We start from the raw sequence: 22,696 nt of genomic DNA, 5'->3' as shown, positions 1-22,696 counted from the left end.
GGGTGACTAATTCACTCATCTTTACCTGTTTGTGAGCAGCATTTTAGAAACCCTAGCACTGAGTAGAGAAAAGCATTTTTTTAACCAGGAAAAGGTCAAAATGAAAGGAATGGAAAAACAAATAAAAGCACTAAATGTATTTTTACCACCATCATCACCTTTAGGAGGAGGAAAAATGTTTTCCAGTAATTGGCATGGCATGAAAAAAAACCCTGTTTCATTGACTTATATACTCCTAGCATGACCCAGCTAGGTCAAGATGCCGTGAGTTCCAGTACATTCATCAGTATGGTGTTGGCCTTCTGGAGCCACTGACAAGGCCCCAAGTTTTGTGTTTTGCCCTCCCAAATTGATTTAGATTGGAAGTCACCGTCTGAGGCACAGCAGGAAGGGTTGGGATGGATGAGCTGACTGGCAGCTTCTGTACAGCTTTTCTGGAACACTTGGTTGCCTGAGAAATTACATGCCAAGTAATTGACTGGGGCAATTAGGAAGACTCCGAAAGTCAAGCTTCAAAGGCACATGCTGAAGTGTGCCCACAAACGGGTAAGCTCTGTTGTAGCCCTTTGCAGATGTCACCCAAATGCAGAGATCTTGAGCGTTTTCTTTTCAAAGCTGGGAGAGATATCGCTGGTATCAAGTGTTCTGCCCATAAAAATGATAAAGCGTCAGTTAATGTCAGTCCTTTGCTAAAAGCAACAGCTGGGGACTCTGTGCTTGCAGAGGGGGGTGAATTGTATAATCAAGTGGAGCTTAACTCTCATGAGCGTGACAATATGCATCTCTCAATACATTTGCTTGTAAGGATGTGTTCATGCTGCACTGGGACACCTTTTCCCCCACCACAAGTACACACCCCCACACAGAGTCCATGCACCTTTGCCATTCAAGGTTTGTGAAACCAGCCTTGTACTTTATGGTCACATCTGTCTAGCTCAGTTTTTATTGTGCCAACAGGAAATGTTGTGTCACAGGAACCAAGTTCACCAAATCACAAAGATAGAAAGATGGTAGTGTCAGTGGGTCTTGATTCTTTAGTGCCTGCCGTGGCTACTTCACAGGGAGTGAGCATTCACAGGATGACGTATGAGAAGGCTGTTCCCAGGTGTACATTGATATCTAAGTATGAAAGGTTATGATTATTATTATTTAGTAGATTCTCAGCAAGCACTAACCCAATAAAGACTCATAAATCGCTGAATGTTTAAGTAATGTCATTTTAAACAGTCCTGAGGCTACAATAAGCCCGTGTAACCTTAATAGCTCTAAATAATATTTGAATTTATTATATCCATTTGAAAATCAGCTTGGGGTAGTAAATATTGCTTTCATCCTTCCTTTCACCATCACGCTTCTTAGAAGAGTTGTTTGTCTTTCTTGCCTGCATTTCTTCATACGTATTCCTCAATCCCTTGTGATTTGCTCCTGCCCTCACTACTCTACTCAAAGTGCAGCACGTTAGGTATCTATTGCTGCATAACAAATTACCCCAAAATGTAGTGACTTAAGACAACACGCATTTATCATCTCACGGTGTCTGTGGGTCAGGAAATTTGGTGTGGCATAACTGGAGCCTCTGGCTCAGGGTCTTTCACAGGCTGCAATTAAGATGTCAGCTGGGGCTACACTCTTCTGAAAGCTTGACTGGGGAAGGGCTCACTTCCAAGCTGAGTCATGCAGTTGTAGGCAGGATTCAATTCTTCATGGGCGGCTGGAGTGAGGGCCTCAGTTTCTTGCTGGTCGTTGACCAGAGCCCATTCCAAGTTCCTTGTCATATGGGCGTCTCCACAGGGCAGCTCATAATATGGCAGTTGAATTTATGAGAGTGAGCAAGTGAGAGGGCAAGAGAGAGAGAATGTGAGTAAGATGGAAGTCAGTCTTTTTAAACTTAATCTTAGAGGTAATATTCCATCACTTTCATGGTATCCTATTCACTAGAGGATATTCTATTTGCCAAGTCACCAGGTCCAGCCCACACTAAAAGGGAAAGCTACACCAGAACCTGAATAACTGGAGGTGGGGATCCTTGGGGGCCATCTTAGAAGTCTGTCTACTACATGGAGATCACTTGAAACTTCATTGCCAAATCCAATGAACTCTTTGTATGTTTCATCCTTTCTGACCTCTCTGGTGCTTCTCATCTATGTAATATCCTCAGCTTGAAATGTTCTCTTCACTGCAACTACACAGCACTTTACTTTCTCACCTCTCTATCACGCCTTTCTTGTCTCCATCTCTGTTTTGTTCCTCCTCCTGTCCACTAAATATGTGGCCTAACTCAAAGTAGGCACGTTAACAAAAATTTTTGTACTGATCAAATAAACACAAAGAGTTTCTCAAGGGACAGTCCTTGACTCTCATGCCCACATCTCCCTTTTCTACTGTTTTTGCCATGGCAATCTCATCCTATCTCCCCCACCTAATAATACCCCTTTGGTTATCACCTCTATGGAAATGAGTCTGAAATCTTTATCTGCAACTTTGGTGTCTCACCTGAGCCTCACTTCTGTCTTCCTACTGTCTGTGAGACATCCAAAAAGATGGTGTGCTGGGAGCCCAAAATCAATATATCTTTCCCCCAACTTCACCAAACCCTGCTCCTCTAATATTCCCAATTTCTGACATTGCCATCTACCCAATCACCCAGACATAAAACCTCAGCACTATATTTTATTCCTCTTTTCCCTCCACCTGTCACATCCAATTAATTACTAAATTTTGTCTATTCTTTTTTTGTTTTGAGGAAGATTGGCCCTGAGCTAACATCTATTGCCAATCTTCCTATTTTTTTCTCCCCAAAGCCCCAGTACATAGTTGTATATCGTAGCTGTAAGTCATTCTAGTTCTACTATGTGGGACGCCACCACAGCATGGCTTGAGTAGTGTGTAGGTCTACGCCCAGGATCTGAACCAGGGAACCCTGGGCTGCCAAAGTGGAGCACATGAACTTAACCACTCGGTCACAGGGCCAGCCCAAATTTTGTCTATTCTAACCCTGCATTATCTGTCCTTCGCTCTCTGTCCCCACTGACTACTGTAATTGGTCTCCCTGCCTCTGGGCTCTATCCTTTCTCCTCTATCCTACACATTCCTTTCAAATAAATCTTCCTGAAGCACATTTCTGATCATTCCACTCCTTGCTCAAACACCATCAATGGTTGCCCACTGATTACAGATTAAAGTTCAAGTTCCTAAGCTTGTCTGTCATTCAAGGCCTGCCACGATCTGATCCCATCCTTAGTCCCTTCTCATTTCATGCACTGTGTCCTCCAATCACGTGGAATCTCTATCTGCTTCTCATATAGCTCTCATGATTTCCTGCATCAGTGGCTTTGTTCTTGCTCTTTGTTCCCCCACTATTTACCCCAGTTCTTCATAGTCAGTTCCAACCTATCCTCCATGCCCTGTCTCAAATAACATTGCCTACTCAGAGTTCCCTAAGTGTTCCACCTTCTCTAAAACCTGACTTGAAGATTTTACTTACACACTGTGAGCTCCCAGAGTCCTTGACTTCTCTATCTTATGGCATTTTACTGAGGTATTTCTGTTCACATTTGCTTTTTCCTACTAGACTGGGAGTTTCTTGATGGCATGGTACGTGCTTGTTTCTTTTTTGTCCTCTGCACCCTATGGTACCTTACACATCCATATTATCAATAGGTTTTAAATCTTTTTATAATACCCCCATTAAATATGCATGCCCATTTGACTCATGGTCACAGGAAAAGAGGGCAGACTCAGTTAATACAGTGCTATCACTTAAAGGTTAATGTTAGGTCTGGATGACATGTTATTGCTCATTATTTCCTCTTATGCTTTCCTTAGTTACATCCGAATTTGTCTCCAAAGGACAAGCAATACATGTTGTGACTCTAAGAAATTATGTCTACATTTTCCTGTTGGAAATACTAATAAATAGATATATCAGTCACAACTTTTCATGGGAAGACAATCATAGTATTAAGTTCTACAAACAGTCATCAGGAATCTTCAGTGGATGACAGAGAAGTAAGAGCTAATTCCTACTTGGAAAGGCCTTTCAATGGGGGATGGGAGTAAGAAAATGTGGCAAGTAACAATAGTACAGGCTGAATTTCTCCCCTGCGGTGTCCAAACAGAATAGCCGTCAATTAAGATGCATAAACTCATTTGCTACAGTGTGGGAGAATCTCTAGGCAAGAATCAGTCAATTACAGATGTATATGCATGGACCCCCATGGTTCACTTGATTCACCGTAGAGCAGTAGTTCTCAGTGTGGTGCCCGGACCAGCAGCAGCATCACCTGGGAGCTTATGAGTGATACAAATTCTTGGACCCCGTCCCAGATCTACTGAATTGGAAATTCTATTGGTGGGGCTAAACAATCTGTATCTTAACAAGTCCCTCACCCAGCTGATTCTGGTGCACATTACAGTTTAAGGAGCACTGACTCAGGATGTTAGTCAATCTCTCCAAGTTCTTCCAGTTTGATTTGCACGTTCTTTAAAGAGATCCCATTGGTCTTCAAACTGGAGTCTGTATTTTCCTAGGAGTACATGAAGACTTTCCACAAAGCTTTAAGAAAACCAAGTTCCAGATCCTCAATTTCAATACGTACTTTTTTCTAAAACTTATCTGCTTGAGAAAGTGTCCACGGTGGAGGCAGTAAGCCAGTTTTACTTTTCTACCTCTCCTTCCGCCACCAATCTTCTTGCACTTTACCAAAGAAAGGTTAACTTTCACCCATCCTAACTCTCACTATGGTGCACTGCCCCGGGAATGTAAACACCTCTGGGAAGACAAACAAAGAGGCAATTTGAAATACTCCACTAGTGTTAAAAAAGTGTATGACTCTAATCAAGACTCGGTAACAAATCTCTTTGCAAGTAGGTGGTACTCAATTCTTTGCTTTCACTAAAATTGAACGAGGGCTTACTTGCATTGTCAGCCGACTGATCATTAAAAATATTTTTCAGTGGAACTCTTGTGCATTGCTGGTAGGAATGTAAAATTGTACAGCCACTGTGGAAGACAGTATGACAGTTTCTCAAAAAGTTAAAAATAGAACTACCATGTGATCCGACAATTCCACTTCTGAGTATAAACTCAAAAGAACTGAAAGGACTCAAACAGATACTTGTACACCCATTATTCACAATAGCCAAAAGATAGAAGCAACCCATTATTACTGGTCACAATAGCCAAAAGGTGGAAGCAGCATTATTTAGAATAGATGTAGGAGTGAGTCAAGCGTCCATTGATGGATAAATGGATAAACAAAATGCAGTGTACCCATATAATGCAATATTATTCAGCCTTAAAAAGGAAAGAAGTTCTGACACATGCTACAACACGGATGAACCTTGAAGACGTTATGCTAAGTGAAATAAGCAAAACACAAAAGGACAAATATTGTATGGTCCCACTTATCTGAGGTAACTATCGTACTCAAATTCATAGAGACAGAAAGTAAAAGGGTGATTGTCAGGGGCGGAAGGAAGTGGAGAGTTAATGTTTAGTGGGTACAGAGTTTCAGTTTGGGAAGATGGAAAAGTTCCAAAGATGGGTGGTGGTGATGGTTGCACAATAATGTGAATGTACTTAATGCCACTGAACTGTACATTTAAAATGGTTAAAGTGGTAAATTTTGCGATGTGCATTTTACTACGAAAAATTATTCTCAATGATAATAACTATGTGATTTTGGAGGCATGTAACACTAAAAGAGTTTTAAAAACTCAGGTGACAGGGTCTGGCCCCGTGGCCGAGTGGTTAGGTTCGCGCGCTCCGCTGCAGGCGGCCCAGTGTTTCGTTGGTTCGAATCCTGGGCGCGGACATGGCACTGCTCATCAAACCACGCTGAGGCAGCGTCCCACATGCCACAACTAGAAGGACTCACAACAAAGAATATACAACTGTGTACTGGGGGGCTTTGGGGAGAAAAAGGAAAAAAATAAAAATCTTTAAAAAAAAAAAAGAAAAATCAGGTGACATTGCTCTAACAAAACTCCACTCCTCCTTCTAGTCTAATATACTTATTTATGTGAATAAGGTTTCTCTGCACTTAGAGCTATAAAAATGAAAAATAGAAATAAAATCAATGTTGAATCCTATCTCATTCTATCAATAAGTAATAGTTATCTCATGTACACAAACTAAGAAAAAATCTCATCAAGAATTGTTGGCAAGGCTGTGGAGAAAAGGGAACCCTTAGGCACTGTTGGTGGGAATGTAAATTGGTGCAGCCATTATGGAAAACAGTATGGAGGTTCCTCCAAAAATTAAAAATAGCACTACCATATAATCCAGCAATCCCACTTCTGGGTCTATATCTGAAGGAAATAAAAACACTATCTCTAAGAGATATCTGCACTTCCATGTTCATTGCAGCGTTATTCACAATAGCCAAGATATGGAAAAACCTAAGTGTCTGTTGAGGGAAGAATGGATAAAGAAGATGTAGTGCATATATACAATGGAATATTGTTCAGCCATACAAAAGAAAGAAATTCAACTTTTGTGACAACATGGATGGAACTTGAGAGCATTATGCTAAGTGAAATAGGTCAGACAGAGAAAGACAAGTACTGTATGATCTCACATACATGTGGAATCTAAAAAAGCCGAACTCATAGAAATAGAGAATGGAATAGTAGTGGCCAGGGGTAGGGGGTAAGGGAAATAGGGACATGTTGATCAAAGGGTACAAAATTCCACTTATAAGATGAATAAGTTCTGGAGATCTAATGTACAGCATAGTGATTATAATTAACAATACTGTATTATATACTTGAAATTTGTTAAAAGAGTAAATCTTAAATGTTATCACCATAAAAAGTAATTATGTGAGGGGATGGAGGTATTAACTAACATTGTTGTGGGAATCATTTTGCAACATATACATGTATAAAATCATCACATTATACTCCTTGAACTTATATATGTTATATGCCAATAATATCACAATACAGCTGGAGAAAAATGTTTAAAAAAGAATATTGTGCATCATACCCCAATAGCCTAAAAAATAAATAAAAATAAAATATGAGTGAGGGATGCTTATTTTTTCAAAATTATTTTAGAAGGGAACAGGGGCAAAAAAGTGTGAACATCCTTGCTTTGAGTCCTTGCCAATTTCTTCTCAGTTACACACTATACACTCCTAGTCCAAAATTGAGTTATTTTTCTCAGCTCGCTCTATCCATAGAAAAGTTGAACACCAGGCATGCCTCTTTATTTCAGATTGAAACCACCATTCTCAGGGAATCTCAGTGAAACTCCTGGATTCTGGTATAAGTGGCTCTCAATCAAGCACAACTTTGTCCTCCAGGGGACATTTGGCAATATCTGGAGATATGTTGTCACAACTGGGAGATGCCTGCTACCAGCATCAAGAGGGTAAAGGCCAGGGATCCTCTAAACTTCCTACAATTTACAGGACAGTATCCCACAACAAAGAAATATGTAGCTCAAAATATTAACGGTGCTAAGGTTGAGAAAATCTGTAAAGCATGCATTCCTGAATGAATGGACAAATGAATTAGTGGATTACTGATAAAGTAAATGAATAAACAAATGAATCAATGAATGAATAGCTCAAGTAAAGTTTTGAATCAGTACTGTGTGCCAGGTACTGTGATAGGCCCTCAGAATATACTGGTGAACATGACAGACCTAAGGCCAGCTTTAACGGACCTTAAAGTTCTAGCCCAACACAATGTCTTTTCTAGGCCCAGAGCACTTTACTCAAACAGCAAACGCTCCCTCTCTATTCAGGTCTACATTCCTCTTGCCTTTGGGACGCTCTAAAAGCCCTCAACTTTTTAATTGCTTGGGTTAGGGGCTTCCATGTCACAAGTTGGGTCACTCTTCCTCAGATAGTCACCTGAAGGCTCTCATCTCTATAATACTTGCTCTTCTTTCAAAATTCCTCATGGCTTCACAGCATGACTCCTCAGCAGTTGCATTCCCATCCCTCTGGCTCCCATCAGCCAGCTGAGAGCTGAGATTACTATGATCACCCAAGGGAAGGGCTCTTTGCCCCAAATATCTCTTAAGAAGTAATAGGTACAGCACACAACTTGATTTACATACCTGATTTCTGGGGTTTTCATCCATGTTGAACCAGTGGCATCTGAGAACGTCCTTTCTTCCAAATAGTAGTAAATAGGGTTAGCTCTTTAAACAATGATAACTGCAAGACGGTCACTTCACAAAGGACCCTAAGAGGTTGATGTTTCTTTTCAGCCTCCTTTCCTGTCCTGAGTTCTTAGCTCCTGAAGATTATGTAAGAAGATCTGCACATCTAGGAGCCTACAGATCCAAATCTTTACTAATGCGGCTTTTTTCATCATCTACAAATAGCAATAATTAACATTTATTGAGTACTTATTATATGTCAAACACTGTGCTAAGCTCTTTCCAAAGGCCACCCTATTGTGCGTGTCATGCAAGAGTGACAGTCACAGGCTAATGAGATTTTCCTACTGCTCATACAACATCTGATTATCTTGGAGTTCAAGGCTACTGAGTATGCCCATAAAACAAGAAGCTGTTAATTCCTCTCCTCTAAGACATGTCCCTGACTCTTTGGTGCACTAAACATTTAGTAGGCAAGTTTGAGGTGCCTGCCTACTCACATACTCTTTCTCTGAAAACTGCTTCCCACCTATAGTCCCTGATGAAGAGATGAGCCTAAGCTGCCCAAGTGAACCCACCCAGCCTGCCGTCAGCTGATTGAACCCACCTAATTCAAGCTGGATCAATCCAATCCTCTTCTTGAGAATATGGAATTGAGGTCCCAGGAAACTGAGCCATTTAGCTGTGGGAAAGAGCCGTTTGAGGATGGGCATGATGCTCCATGTGCAAGCATTTGAGTGAATTGAGAAAGCAGATCTGGCAGTGAGAGAGGAGTAGATTAGAGAAGCCATGGGAGAGAGACTGTGTGATCCCATGTAGTGTCAATTCCTGATGGCTTTCCAGGCCCTATGACGCCTGTCTTACTTTGTTTACTGACCTTGGGCTCTGTGACAGTCCGCTGTGTCATTTCTTTTCAATAAACTGCCGTTTATTTGAGCAGGGTTTGGTGAGTGTATGTTCCTTACAATCAGTGACTTGTGACTAAAATAAAGTCTTTATTGAGAAGATACTATGCAATAAATTTCTTACTAACTCTGGAGCACCCTGGTCCATTGTGATTGACTCTCTGAAAACTTAGGATGCTTATGGTTTGTATTCCCCAATCTAGTAGTAAATGATCTACTGTTTTCATTCATTCATCCAGTCATTGAACATTTATTGGGTGCCTACTATGTGCCCAGTGCTCAGAGGTTCACATAAGGACAAAATACGCCACCTGCTTGCAACAAGCTTACAAATCTATTAGGAAATTTAAGGCACACAGCAAAAAAATGTTACTATAATCAAATGCACATAAAACATAAGATTTCAGAGGAGGGAGCAATTCATTTTCACTGTAAAGACTGGGCAAGGCTTCATAGAGGAGGTGCCATTTGAGCTGAAGTTTGAAGGATGAGTTGAATTTTGGCAAGCAAAGAAAGGGGGAAGAAGAGCAGGTTAGTTAGCTATTGCCACAGTCATGCTGTGTAACAAAACACCCCAAAACTAAGTGGCTTTAAACAACAATCATTTATTCTTACTCATACAACTGTAGGTTATCTAGAGATCAGCTGATCTAGGCTGGGCTCCACTGCTGCATGGCTCCAGTATGCAGGGGTTTTGTGTGTGTGCGTGTGTGTGTGTGTGTGTGTGTGTGTGTGTGTGTTCCTTTCGGAGGCCAAGCTGAAACAGTAGTGGCTGCCCAAGGAAATCTCTTCTCATGACCATGGCAGAAGTGCAAGAGAGAAGACCGACTACTCAAGCACAATGAAGCCTCTGCTTGCATCATATCTGCTGACATCCTATTGGCCAAAGTAAGTCATGCAGCTGAGTCCAAACCTGAAGGATGGAGAAGTATATTCTGCCTCTAGTAGAACTGCAAATTTACATAGCAAAGGGTGTGGATATGGGGAAGATGAACAATTTGGAACAACCACAGAAATTCCAGGCAGCGAGATCAGAGAGATGATCAAAAGTATGGACTTATAAATGTATATGGATTGTTTAGAGGGAGGTAATAAGATAACAGTAAAAATTAAATTAAAGTTAAATTTTAAAAAGTTTCTAGCAAAATTATGAAGAGACTTGAATGTCATGCTAACGAATGTGGGCTTTATTCTTCAGGTTCCAGGGAGCCACTAGGGTTCACATGATTATATCTGGGTTTTAGAAATATTAAAAGCAAGGAGATAATTTAGGAGGCTAGTCTAATAGTCTAAGAATGTATGGAAGCTGGGTGGATATGAAAGATGTTCAGGAGATTTTAAGATACGTCCACAAATTATCTGATACTCCTCCTTTCGAGAGGAGATTAATCATCCTTTCTTTGAGTGTGGGCTGTATTCAGTAATTCATCTCTATTGAATAGAATATGGCAGAAGTGACAGGGTGTAACTTCTGAGACTAGGTCATAAAAGGCATGTGGCCTCCTCTTTGTTCTCTCTGGAATCATCCACTGTGGGGGAAGCTAGTTGTCATATCATGAGGGCACTCCCACCATGGAGGGGCCCATCTATCGAGGAATTAATACCTCTTACCAATTGCCAAGAGGAACTGAGGTATCCTGCCAATGGTCATGTAACTAAGAAATTTTGAATGCTGATCCTTTAGCTCCAATTAAGCCTTCAGATGATTACACCCTCAGCTAACATTTTGACTACAACTTCATGAGAGATTCTGAGTCAGAACCAACCAGTTAAGCCATTCCTGGATTCCTCACCCACAGAAACCGAGTGAGATAATAAGTGTTTATTACACGAATATGCTAAGTTTGGGGATAATTTGTTAGCCATAGATAAATACTACAGCTTGGATGTAGAAGGTGAGGAAAAAGAAGAAGGCAAGGAGAACTCCCAAGTCTCTGACTTGAACCACTGAGTTGTGTGCTTTATTGAGAAGAGAAGAGTGGAGGAAGGGCAAGTATGAGGGACAGTGATAGGAGAAGTAAGATAAAGAGTTCATGTCAGGACAGATTTTTGGACTGAATTGTGCCCTGCTCAAAATTTATATATTGAAGCCCTAACCTCCAATGTGACTGTATTTGGAGATAGGACCTTTAGGGAGGTCATTAAGTTTAAATGAGGTCATATGGGTGGGACCCTATTTGGATGGGACTGGTGTCCTTACATGAAGAGTAAGAGATACCAGAGATCTCTTTCTCTCTCCATGCATGCACAGAGAACAGATCATGTGAGGACACAGCAAGAAAGTGGCTGTCTGTGAACCAAGGAGAAAGCTCTCATCAGACACCACCCCTGTTGGCACCTTGATTTTGCACTTCCAGTCTCCAGAACTGTGAGGAATTAAATTTCTGTTGTTTAAGCCACCCAGACTATGGTATTCTGTTATGGCAGCCCAAGCTGACTAATACAGATAGGTTGAGTTTGTGACAGCAGGACATTTATGTTGTGGATATCTAGTGGGCAGTTGAAAATACACCTGGAGCTCAGAAGAGGGATATAGCTGTGAGAGTCATCTGATCATTGGCATTCGGGGGTGGATGAGATAGAACATCCAGAGAGAGACAGAACATGGAGAAAAAAGAGAAGGGGGGCTAGGAGGAAAGAAGGATGAGGCTAGCACCTATAATTGAATGGTTCAATGAGGAAAATAGAGTGATGATTTTGAAGGAGTTGTTAGAAAGGTAAAAGTGAACTATAAGAGGAGTTAAGGAAGGTTTTGAAGCCAAAGAAGTTGATCAACAGTGCCAAATGCAAAATTCATGTAAGAGGATCAAGACAATGCTATTAAGCTTTCTAATCAGAGGTTTATTGCTAACATTTGCAAAGGGATTTAGTTGGCTTCTGAAAAGCCAACTTACAGTGGGTTGCATTAGCCACTGAGATGTACCACTCAGATCTCCTTTAATAAAAGATTTGCTACCCGCCTGCTGGCAGTACTATCTGCACATGATCTTCAGCAGCCAGCCCCTTCAGAGATTGCCTCAGCTTCAGAGAGGTCATTCACCTTTTCAGGGTGGCACATATCTGATGACTGATCTTTGTGGCAGCATAAAGGTCTAGCTATTTCAGCCTAACCCAGGGCAACTCTGAAGTGTCATCTCCCTCTGGAGAGCTTTATGAGGTTGGCTGAGCAATCACTGGGCCCACATCACAGTTCATCTTCTCCCGCTGCCTCATCCTGCTTCCTCTCCCTTCCTTCGACAGATGTTAATCCCAAGGGAACTCATTTATAAATATCCTGCATTCTAACTCAGTCTCAGAATTTGCTTCCCAGAGAACTCAACCTGAGACATGGCTTGAAGGAAAGAAGTAGAGGCTTCAAGTATAGATTGCTCTTCCATGACCTCAAAGAGCCAAAGACAGATGGGCCATAACTTGAGGGCAAAGATTCTAAGTCCCCTTCTATAATAGCCAGGCACAGAGTTGGACACAGAGTTGGACACAGAGTAGGTGTTTTTGCCTTGACTATAGAATTCCAGGAGGATGACAAAGTTGGCAATTAGACGACTGATTCTTCAGATTTTTCTTTTCAAATATTTAAGTGAAAATATCAGGCCAGAAAATCTTAGATTTATTTGTATTGCTTCCTCCCTGCCCCTAGCCTACCACACCCCCCCCCCACCACCACAAACACACCCCTCTCATATCTCCTAGAAATAACTGATCCCCTTTTAGCTCTTCCCTGGTTGATGTTAGACAGGAAAAGTGATTACACTGTCTGTCTACTTCCCCTAGCCAAGAAGGTTATAGCAAAAGGAAAAGAGAGAAGTAGACAGATGAATGGCCGGAAGCACTTTCAATTGCTGATAACAGGAGCAGCCCTGTCAGCTGAGGTCAAGCCAATCGCTAAACTTCAGACTTGAACTACTTTAAACTTATTCCTCAGACGACAGGAACTCAGTCAACTGGGAACAAACACATGGCTGAGTTGAAATGTCTAGGAGAATCACGGGGCAGGTCCAGACGGAAGCTATACCATTCTCAGCAGCCTTCCAACATGACAGACCCCAAGCCTCCTCTCTGGAGAAAATGGGGCAGAAAAGAATGCTTAATGAGGTGCGTTGTGATCACTGAAGAGGGAGCTTCCCCACCAAGGCCCCAACCCTCAACTCAAAGGGCTCCTTTTTTTTCCTACAGTGCTCTGACTGGAAGCCAGTGGGGGCTCTATGCTTGTGTGCAGGAGACATGCAGGGAGACAGGTGGGGGCCATGGGTGTCATGATTACCAGGCACCAAAACTGCATAACACAGACGCTGGAGCATTTTAGGAGGTGCAGATGCTGACTGCAATCTGCCTAAGCCTAAAGTTAAAGGCTTTGGAAAAACACAGAATTAAAGGGATACATGCAGGAAAGGAAAAAAGGGAAGTATTTTACAGGACACTTCGCATGTCTAGGTGAAATCATCAATTTTGGGGAGCTTATTAAATGAATGATAACAAGGAAAGAACAGAGATACAAAAAGCTGTAAGACTAGGGTGCATTTAGTTTAACACAATTCCCAAGAAATGTTAGGAAAAAAAGGACGTGCTTCAGGAGCCGGCCCAGTGGCCGAGTGGTTAAGTTTGCATGCTCTCCTTCGGTGGCCCAGGGCTTCACTGGTCTGGATACTGGGCGCAGACATGGCACCGTTCATCAGGCCATGTTGAGGCAGTGTCCCACATAGCACAACTAGAAGGATCTACACCTAGAATATACAACTATATACTGGGGGGCTTTGGGGAGAAAAAGAAGAAGGAAAAAAAACATTGGCAACAGATGTTAGCTCAGGTGCCAATCTTTAAAAAAAAAAAAAACACGACGTGCTTCAAACACTATCCCAATATAAGATGCTCTCCAAAATGTCTATGATGGTAAGTGTTTTATATTTGAGGTTAGGAGGGTGACATTCCAGAAAACACAGATATGCAATGGGCAGAAAAAGAGATGGGAAAGAAGTCACAAAAGCTATAGAAAAAGGAGTTGCAACACCCATAGGAATCTATGTGGACTTGATATTTCATATCAGTACAACTGGAAAAATAATACTCAATTCCCTAACAATTACCTTTAAATAAAAAAACTGTATACTATTTTTTAAAGCCCCAAACCAAAAAAAGTTCCAATCCAGGAAGCAAAATGTACATGTTTTGTAGACAATCACTCCTATGAACTAACCTCATATGGTTTACTTAGCCCACATTAAGGTTCAGTAGCATTTATACTCTGAAGAGCAAAAGGAAATTGAAGATAGAAAAATAGATATGGATATGGATATAGAGACAGTTTCTGTCTCTACATATGTTGTAGGAAGGGTGAAAGAAATATACTTCAAGGATATTCTTAAACTTCTGCTTCAAATTAACACCTCCTCCAAAATCTAGTGGTTTTCTACTGAAGTACAATGTTATCATGTTTTGTGTCACCCTAAAATGGAATGCTCAAATGAATTTGTAATGAGAGCAGATTCTAACATGGCTTCTGTGTCACCCGAGAGCCAAGATGCTCTTTCTTTTGTCTTCTGGTAACCCACTGCTTTGTGTTCTACCACAATGAATGAAACTACAAATTATTCTGACTCCAATACCCTTGAATCTCATTGGCCACTTTCAAACTCTATAGAATTGTTAATTCTTCATCCGCTAATTCAGCACACTTTCATTGTGTGCTACTTTTGTGGCAGGAATCATGTTATGCTCTGGGGATGCCACAGTGATGAAGCCTGAGTCTCTGCCTGTGTCACAGTCCAGGTTGGGAGACCTTCAGGTAGACAGGCGACTAAAATATGGTGTAACAAGGCCTGTGGTCAGGGGTGCACAAATTGCACAAGAGGGGTAAGTGAGGAGGATGGGGAGCCATGGAAGTCTTCCTCCAAGAAGCGGTCTGAGCTCCACCAAACCCCAGCTTTTGCCATTGTCAGTCACGAGCTCTGTGAGAGCAGGGACTGTCTGTCATTTCACCTGTGTGTCCTGAGTACTTAGCAGTGTACCTGGCATAAAGTAGGCACTCAACAAATGATACTCAGTCAGTATGTAACCCTTTTTTTGAAAAGGTTGCAAGGAACAGGATCTGCTTAAACATTTTCCTCTTCTATTTTAATAGCAGAACATATACTTGCAATGGATGTGTGCCAAATAAATAAGTGAATGAGAAAAAAAGAGTATTTAGAGAAGAAGCCAGTTCAGTTCCATAACTGTCCAGAAAAACAGTTCAATTCAATAAACTCAGAGTGCCAGACCTGGCACTGGGTCCAGGGGCTATAGGGATGGCTAAGACACAGGTCTTGTCTTCAGGGTACTCATTATCTCCTGGGGATGACAAGGCTGGAAGACAGAGGAGTGATGACTCTGTGGGCTTAGGTCATTTGGGTGTGAAGGTATCTTTTCCCCTCAGCAAGTTGAAGGATGCATTAGAGAGGCAGATGTGGTTTGGCAAGATGTCCTTTGAGACCTTTCCAACACCCTGACAGCCTGGGCTCACTGAGAGTAATTCTTTCCATTAGAAGAAATGCCAAGTTATCAAGAAGCTTAGTTTATGTGTGTATAAGTACTAGTCTTTAATTTTTTGGCCAAATCTGCAGAAAACTTGTAAACAGATTTCAAAGGATGCAAATCTCATGAAGACTCTGCTCTGGTTTGAAGTTTAAACATAACTAATGCTTGAAAAAGCAACCCTTAAAAGGAATGGAGGCCCCCAGGGTGCAGATGAGGGTGTTTCTAGGAATAGAGAGTAGGGAGAGGAAGGAAGATTTACATATGTTGTTTGGAACTTAGACTCAAATATAGACTACAAGTTCTAAAGTAATTTGTTTTAGTCTGATGTCCACACCGTGAGAGAAAATCTAGAATTTAGAAAGAACTTAGCCAGAACCTAGATAATAGGTAAGCTAGGCAAGAATGGTGAACTTTGAGGCCGACTGGATATGAGCCAAATTGAGCCTGGTGTTATGTTTTGTTTTGTTATCACAGCAAAAAAGAAAGATTTTGAATGCCATGAGCCAGAACAAGCACTCTCTGGTTGGCCACAGCTCCCACCATTTCTTATTGTCTTACACCGACCCACCCTACCCATTGATGTTCCCTCCCTCACCCCTGAGAAGGCATTTAGGTTTACGACTTCTGATCTATCCACTTTTTGTTTCCATTCAACAGCTAGGTGAGCAAATGCTTCACAGTGGCACTACAGAACCCCCAACTTGAGGGGAAATTTTAAGAGTGCCAGCAGGTTAGCAAATGCTAGCAAGTGAAGCTGAAATTGTACTGGCTGCCTTGAAATGTCTGCACTGGAATCTTGTCCTAACTCCTCACTGCTCTTACACTTGGGCCTCTCATTTGCCAGTGCTGTTCCTTACCGCTGCCAGAGTGCTCAAAGTAAAGGTGGACAAGAGTCCCACTCCAGCCAAGACCTGCTCTATAGTCACTTTAGGGGTGGAAAAGATTTTTTTCCTTCCTCATTTGCTGTCCCCAGCAACTGGAGAAGCAGAGAAATATAAAAGCAGGAGAAAGACAGTACAGGCATTGCTTGAAGGACAGGGAAGAGAGACATAGTCAAGAGCACAGAGTGTAATGGACAAAAGGAAAAGTACAGTGGGAAAGAGGGAGCTAACAGAGAACCTGAGAGAGGCATGGGGATTCTGGATGAGATATTAGCTCTTCTTAAAGGTTTCTCTGCCCCTCTCTGGTCAGATACTCAGAATACAGCACTCGAAGGGGCCTAGAGTAACTACCTGGCCCAACCTTCTTACTATACCAAGGAAGGAAAGGAAGTTAGGAGAGAAGTGGCTTGCTCAAGGTCACACAGCAAGTGAGTGACTTGTTGAGCTGAGTCTTGAACTAAGGTCTCCTACAATTTCCCAAGCTCTTTTCCCTCACCACTATGCAACAGCAGGGCCAAGCTGCTTAGGGAAAGCATTTCATCCTGGCTGTCTCTTCCAAAGTCGATGTTTCATAGGGTTGGAGTGTTGTAGGGGCATTCATTCATTCATTCATTAAAGAGCAGGAACCTACTATATGTCAGATACTGTACTTGACTCTGGAGATGCAAAGAGCAAGAAAACATGGTCTGTTCTAGTTCTGGACACAGGGTAGGTGTTTAGGAGCTCTTTACCAACTGTGTAGGGAGTGCTGGCCAATTGAAATAGAATTTGAGGTGCAACTGTGAACTCTATGTGCAATTTTTATTTTCTGGTAGCCCTATTAGAAAAGCAGAAATAGCTGAAATTAATTTTAAAAATATATTGTATTTAACCCAGTATCATTTCCACATGTAAAACATGAAAATTATTAATGAGATATTTAGCAATCTTTTTTTGCACCAAGTCTTTAAAATCTGATGTGCATTTTCTACTTACAGCACACCTCAATTCGGACTAGCCATATTTCAAGTGCTTAATAGCCACGTGTGGCTAGTGACCATTGTACCAGACAGTGCAGGCCTAAGGTGAATGACAACACTTGTACCCAAACACCTAACTTTGCTGAATGCCAGGCTAGTCTATCTGAAACTTCATGATCTGTGTGTCCATAGCTTGGCCACATAAGGCTGGGAAGTAAGGTGGAGGGGAGAGAGAGAAACAGGTTCCAGAATACAGTAGACCTTAGGCCTTCAAGGATTTCATGATTTCGCCTATTCACGACGTGTCCTAAGCCACTCAGCCAGCAAGCAAGTACACATCCACTCCTGCACATGGCTTTGTTGTTGTCTCTTTTAGAAGTTTCGTGCCAATTAAGAGTGGAATAACAAAATCAGTAGAAGTCATACTCCTTATGGTAGACAAGTCTACTATACACTCTAGACAGAAACAAGAGAACCAAATTTAAGCAACCGCTTCAGGTGTTCAAATCAGCATAAAAATTGTTTGTCAGAGGAAAACCAAAACTTCATTGTAGGTTGAAAAGGCTAAGGAACACAAATCTGCTAACAAAAACGACGGTGGCTTCTTGAATCGGAAACTTCCCAAAGGTCTCCCAATCAAGCCCAGGAGAATAAGAGTCCACCCTAATTTGTGTATTCTGGACTGGTCCCAGGATCTCGGCCTCCCCGTCATGAACAGTGCCCTGGACTTTGGCTTTTTCTCCTCCAGAATTCCTACTTCCAACGTATTTGCTGCCCAAGTCCAGCCTGAGAGCATCTCAGCTGCTACCACTTCCACCATGCAAGCTCAAGTGTTGTTCTCAGAACAACTCTCAGGCTGGATAATGCAAAAAGAGAGCATCACAAAATGGTCAGCATTGCTTGTTACCTTCATCCCTGCATGCATGTTACTCTTTAGAAACTATGGTTTAAGGATCTAAAATATAAGGATTAAATCCTAAGTGGGCTCAGATTTCATTTCATTCCCAGAATCACATATTGTTAGAGCAGAAAGGGATCTTAGAGAGGATTTAGTTTTATTTCCCCTGTTATATATTACATATGAAGAAACTGCAACTCAGAGAGGGGAAGTGACTTGCCTAAGAACTTCCTGGAAGGTACTAGAACCAAGCGCTTTTAATGTCACATCCAGTGTTCTTGACAGCATTTCCAGCTGCCTCCTGGTTTTGAGAAGGCTTAAGTGTTTCAAGGTATCTTGGACAGACAGCAAACACCAGGTCTATATTCAGTCGATTCTGTGACCTCAGCCTCACATTGGTCAAGATTTTAAAGACTTGTTTTTCCAGTCCTGAGATACTCCTACTTTTTGAAAATTCTATGGGTGTAAAACTTACCAACGTGTCCACTCTTGCTCTCTTTGTGTTTACCTTCAAGAAACAGAAATTTATTCTCATTTTCTAGATCGTCATTGGAGCCCCATTCCAATGACATTATGCCCATCATTCCTGCCCCTACCTACCACTGTCACCTCCAAATCTGGAAATGAGGTTTGATAGTGGCGAGTGTGCCCTCTGCTGACTGGATGTCTGCCCTGCAGTCATGTCTGCATAATTTACACTTGCATAGTCTGGGCCTTAGCTACCTGAGAGATATACTAAACAGAAACAAGACGTGAATGAGAGTTTTCTTATTTCTTATAAAGACAAAGAATCTATACATTTTTTGCCAATTCAATGTCTTTCATACTCTTTGATACTCGGTTCTTGTAATGAGAAAACTACTATTAAAGAAGTTTCCAAGTTCTGATTTTCTACAGATTTTGCCAGAAAACTACATTTACAGCATTTACCCTCCTCCCACCCTATACAGAAAGCTAAAATGTATAAACAGAGCTTTCAAAATGTGGACTATAACTCAGTACAATAACAAGCCTTTAAAATAAAACTTAAAAGGAGCCCCTTTCCTGGGAGCATGAAAAGTAATTACAGATACATTTTGAGTCCTTCCTAGATCCCCAGCTCTCCTGGGGTGTGCTTTAGGATGTGTCACTTTTCTCACACATCTCCTCCTGCCCTACCCCCACCAGAGTTGCCTTGGGAGCCCTGAGCCTCTCATTCTCAAGCCTTTTCAGCTGGAGGCCTCCCAGTGCTCTCCCAGTAGTACTTTCTACTGGGGCCTCTTCTTTCCCACTCTTTCTTTCTTTCCCTTTCTTTCCTTCTTTCCCTTCCTTCCTTCCTTCTTTCCTTCCTTCCTTCCTCCCTTCCTTCCTTCTTTCCTTTCTTTTTCTTTTCTTCTCTCTCTTTACCTTCCTTTCCTTCTTTCTTTCCCTCCCTCCTTCCTTTCTTCCTACCTTCTTCCTTCCTTTCCTTGCTTCTGCCTTCCTTCCTTTCTTCCCTGCCTAAGATCGAAGGAGGCATCTTCAAAGCTACATACAAACCCATGGGGATGGACACTGGAATGTGTTTGCCACCTGCATCACACTGAGGAACAAACTCCAACCCATTTGGAAGTTTCCAGGTGTTCAATGTTGGGACTAAGGCATAGATCCAGTCAGGGGTAGGGTGAGGTGGGGGTTGGGATCTAATGATTGTCTGCACATTCTCTCAAACTACCTGGGGGCTTGACACACCCACAGTTCTGTTTGGGGTTCTGACTCAACTGTAGCTTGATTTTCCATGAAGTGTCAGGAGATGAAGGACAGGAAAGCTGTCCCAGAAAGCCTTTAGAGCAAAGTGGGGGTGGGGGGTGCAGGGGATACCTCAGGATAAGCTTCAGGTTTGGGCAGGAGAAGAAACAAAGGAAACTATCAGACCAAGAAGGTGAAATAAATCCAAGAAGATCCAGGAGGAAGGAGGAACATGAGAGTAACTCCAGAATGCTGAGCAAAACATGAGTGCTCATTCAACACAAAAGATCTTGTGCAAGAACAGGAAAATGAGGGCCTTCCCAAGTCACTACCCCAACTCACACCTTTGCTACCAATTGGCAAGTGTCAGCCACCTTTGATTCCTAGCCAAGCAGCCTGTGGTCACTGCTTCTGAATCTAGAGAGGGAGATCCAAAATCCTGGTCAGGAAGGACAACAGAATTCATGTTGACAATAACTCAAGGCATGGGCTCAGTTTTGTGTGTGTGTGTATGCGACAGTGAATCACGATATGTTAGGGAATGGTGGACAAACTCTTGAATACAATGGCTAACCGATTCTCTTTCCTATTTAATTAGAATCTGGCAAAGATCATCAGGAAAAAATTTAGCATCATCGTTCTTGGTGAGAAAAACTTAGCCCTGGGTTGAAAAAAAGAGCAGTTTTAGTTGGTGGTGTGGGTGAGGGGTTGGGGTGCGTGTGTGAAGTGAAGCTGACAGTTGGTGGCTGCTGCTAGGTCTCCTGAGGGGGTAGAACCTTATCCCAGCCGCAGCCCAGAGGTGTTTCATCTGGAGACACAGCAGCAGCATCCCCCCTCCCGAGGACAGCCACTGGTAAACTTACTACTTTAGTTCTTTTGGTTAGAGGTTTCCTGGATTCAGCGACAGTTGGTGACCCGGAGGTGATGGTAGGGAGTGGATGTGTGGGCCCTGGGAGTGTGTATGCCAGCAAGCAACCCAAGCTACTAAGAGATGGGGTTTGTCTTCTCAATTTGTCGAGATTGGCTTGAACTGTACCCGGCAACGTTGTGCCAACCCGATCAGTTTTTAACACATGTTCCTGGGGTGTCACTGGGAACTTCAGGTCCACTCTCTCCAGAAGAAACGTGAAGTGTGGCAGGCACTCTACCACGCGCTCGAGATCCCCTGTTCCTGCGCTTGGACTGGGCTTGAGTCAGCTTTTTTCCATTGCATGGTTCCTACTCCGAAGACTTCCTCCCCTCACTTTCCACCCCTTCCTCCCTCCGGGCCTGGTGGGTGCCTGCGTGGTCCTAGACCTCAACCCCAGCACCCTCTCCCTCCCTCCCCACCCCACCCCCCCCCCCACCTGTAGCTCTGGGTTCCCGAGACCCCGGGCCGGTCCACATAATGAGTGCGTTGTGCAGCTCTCTCTGTTGATTTAATACAAGTGCACCGTGAATGCGGAAAAATAAATAGAAGGACCGAACATATGACTCTCCGTAGTGAAAAGTCTTTTCGAATAAATAAAAAGAGGCTGAGTTTTCACTGTTGAATGTAAATTCCTTTGAAGTGGAACTAATCATTTCAAGGATAGTTCACGTTGTCCTAACAACGCGGGTGAATGGCAAGGGCCCTTCTTTTTGTTAAAGATATGTTTTCTTTCTTTCAGTCAAAACTGATGATGATACCCCTTTCACGCTCTGTCCTCCAGGATCGTAAATCTCCACTCCCAGCTATCCAAATCGCACTTTCAGATGCCAAGCCCCCTCGGGTGACCGCTTCTCAGGCGGGGCGGGCGTGCACCGAGCTTCCCGCCCCCCACTCAGAACCCCACCCCCACCCCGGGGTCCCAGTGCCCGTCAGGTCCCACCTCCCAGCCATAGGGGGAGCTGCAGCGGGGGGAGTGGGCCGCCGGGACCGGAGGTGCCGCTGCGTCTTGGGGTCCACCGAGCCCTGGAGCGGGAAAGTCCTGGGGGACGCAGGATGCAACTTCCAACTAAGCGGGATACCGTGACTCCCATACCTTCCAAGGCCCCTGTCAATCTTTCCCTGGCCCCAGGAATGTGAAAAATGTTCACAAAAGCTGCATGCCCCTCGCCCACGATTATCAGCTGCTGGTGCCCACTTATTGGGGAGAAAAGGTCATCCCGAAACAATCCCAGCCGGCCAAGCCTCTCAAATCCTAACTTTACTCTCCCAACCGGCGCCTCCCTTAACAATCCCGAAGACCCTTGCGGCCCAGGCCCCAGTTTTCCCAGCCCCGCGGCGCCGTAGCCCACCCCTTCCTCGACACCCCGAGCCCTCCCGGCTGCCGTATGCCGTTTGTGGCGTTTGTGCTGAAGTGGGTTGGGGGTTAGGGGCTGGGATTCCCGGCCCAAGAAAGTGTACTTGTGACCTTGGGCTGGAGAAAGTTGCTCCCAGGTCACCTACTCCGAGGCTTAGAGGTGGGGGAGGGGGCTCCAGACGTCCAGACAGTCCCTTTTGGGTCCCAGAAACGCTGAGCCTGCGGCAGGAGCGGCTAGCTGGGTTCTCCCGTACCGGGACGCGGTGGTCTAGCTCCCCATCCTTCTGCATCTTGAAAAGCGAAGGAAACGGCCCCACCAAGGCTAAAGGAGAGGAACAACGAATGCGGCTGGCTGAGAGCCCCCGCAAGGGCCGGCCTGCGCCAGGCTGGCCCCGACAGAAGCGTGGTGAGCAGAGCTTTCCCGGAAGGAGCAGGCTGGGCATTTGGTGCCCAGTT

The sequence above is a fragment of the Equus przewalskii genome, chromosome X, assembly GCF_037783145.1.
Source record: "Equus przewalskii isolate Varuska chromosome X, EquPr2, whole genome shotgun sequence".
Lineage (NCBI taxonomy): Eukaryota > Metazoa > Chordata > Mammalia > Perissodactyla > Equidae > Equus > Equus przewalskii.
Note: the sequence above shows the minus strand (reverse complement) of the source record.